Genomic DNA, 2477 nt, shown 5'->3' with positions numbered 1-2477 from the left:
TGCAGTTGCTGGACGGTTACAAAGTCGGCCCACTCTAGCAGTGTGCTGTCATGCACAAAGAGACCACCGGGGGGCGCCTTGGACTCGATTTCCGTCCTAGGCATGGTTTGGGAGTCTGAATATTTTAACATTGTGTTGCAGAATAAAACAAGCGCGCACATTTTGGGCTCCAAAGGACCCCCTTGGGGGCCTTGAATATGTTCCTGAAGCTGCTTTCACACTTGACATCACTCCAGTCGGATTTTCACCAGTATATTGAGCCCCCGATGAAGGGTCACCCCCGAAATGTCAGCTTGTCGCTGTTTTATATATACTGTAATAGAATTAAAAAATATTCAGACTTTTAATCATTGGTGTGGCGCTAAATCTGCCCTCCTCCCATGGGTCAGTGCTATTGTTGATTGGCCAATCACGCACTGGTGCAGTAGGGTGGGTGAGCACATCAGCCCTGTGTAAGTGAAGGGGGAGATTTATTTATATCTATATTGTTTTTTTTTACCTAGACTTTAGCTTTAAATCTCTCAGCAGCAGGGGAATAAAATGGCGCCCGTGTAGCTCTATTAACACTATTAGGTTATTATTATTTTTTTAATTGTGGACGGCTGTCGCGGTGAAATAAAGCATTAACATAATCGCTTATACAGGTAATACCTCCTGCAGCCTCTGGGTGGCGCCAGATCACTGTAAAAGCTCAGCACAGCACCACCTAGAGGCTGTGATGAGGCGCTGCGCCCCCCACTTCTAATGTCTTATTTTTTTTTGCTTAAATGGTGGATATGAAGTGACTTTAAGCTATTTTGTAGCCTTGACGCAGTTTCTTCTGTACGTTGTCTTTTTGTACATTTTTTATTTTTTAACTTGCTGTCTTCTCATAACTTACCCGGATATTATTCAGAGACGCGTGCAAAATTACACTGATATATCTCTTTTTTTTTTTTATGCCGTACGCAAGCTCCGGAGCCCGGCTTTTACTTCTATGAAGGTTTTTTTTCGCTTCCCCCTTTAAGGCTGCGTTAGAGAATCCCAAAAAAAACCAAACACATTCCAGATCTCTTCTTTGGAGCTGAAAGGGTTAATGCCACAATGGTCGGCGGGCGGGCTGGTTTTCATATTTATGTATTTAAATATCTGACGTATCTGTATTTAGAGGTTTTTACTTACTGGCTGACGATAGACAAAAAAAAAATAGTTTCAGAGATTTGAGAACAAAAAAACAACAACTTTTTAACCGAAATAAAACGTTTTATTTATTCAGTGCTCTGTGGTGGTGTTCATATTGGTTACTCGGGGGAGGGGTCTACTGGTATTTTTTTGGGCTGCGTAGTCTTGGAAAATTCCTTTGTTACATTTTAATGTGGTCAAGCTAACCGATGCATGCGGAGTTGCTTTGGTGATGAACGGGTTAAACTGACCTCTCCTTTCCTCCCTTTCCAGCATTACAGCCCCTCGGTCATCACCTCCTTGGACGAGCAGGACACTCTCAGCCACTTCTTCCAGTACCGGCCCACACCTCCGCATTACATGAGCCCCCTGACCCAGGCCATCACCGGAACCCACGGAACCAGCAACGGCGCCAGCCGGATAAGCAGCATCGTGTCCACCAGCACGTTACGGGAAAACCACGCCCACAGCGCCTCGCAGAACCCCTCCTCCACCATACCAGGGTGCCGACCGGACATTATATCTCTGGACTGAGCGGTGACAACCTCACAAACCTTCTTTTTTGGATGTATCCCAGAATCCTCCTCGGGGCCCGCATTATAAAACAATACATGGGGGATCTACAGCGATGGATTATTTTTAATATACAATCTTTGATGTCCCCTCATGGGCGGGTCTGGCCAATCAGATCACAGTTTTATATCGGACGATATTTTGTTTGGGTTTTATAAGGCGTCAGGTAGCCGGACCAATCGGGCCGAAGCAGGACGGCCCCTCGGTAACCAATCACATGCAAGCTAGATACATTACCTGACTGGTACACTGAGGGTGGAGGGGTTTGAAGAGCGTTGGTACGATTTTTTCGGGATGTTACAAAGAAAGACGATCGGCCGGTCAGTTGACATTTCCGCCTGTTTGTCGCAGATGCGGAACGCTGCAATTGGCCCGCTTGTCCAACCAACCAACTCATCCAGATGAGCAATACAATGCATCTCTTTTTTTTTTTTATTTGATCATTACAGAAATGCGTAGGGGGCGGAGCTTGACCTTTCTATGGCTGGGGTTTGGGAGGGTTTTTCTCCTAGTGACGATCGCCCTCCATTGTTATATATTTAATTTATTTTTAAAGATGTGCGCGGCCGTTTCCTATGGTCATGTGACCGCAGAGCTCCGCCTTCCATATATCAGAGCAGGGGAGATGCATAAGGCGCCATGTACAGCATCTCAGTGCCTTACGTCTCTACTTCCTATACCGCGTCAGCTGATCGCGAAAACACTTTTTTTGCGCCCGTTCGGCCTTTGCTCGTACCTGCGGG

The sequence above is a fragment of the Nanorana parkeri genome, unplaced genomic scaffold (genome assembly GCF_000935625.1).
Source record: "Nanorana parkeri isolate BGI_ZX_2015 unplaced genomic scaffold, ASM93562v1 scaffold1452, whole genome shotgun sequence".
Classification (NCBI taxonomy): domain Eukaryota; kingdom Metazoa; phylum Chordata; class Amphibia; order Anura; family Dicroglossidae; genus Nanorana; species Nanorana parkeri.
Note: the sequence above shows the minus strand (reverse complement) of the source record.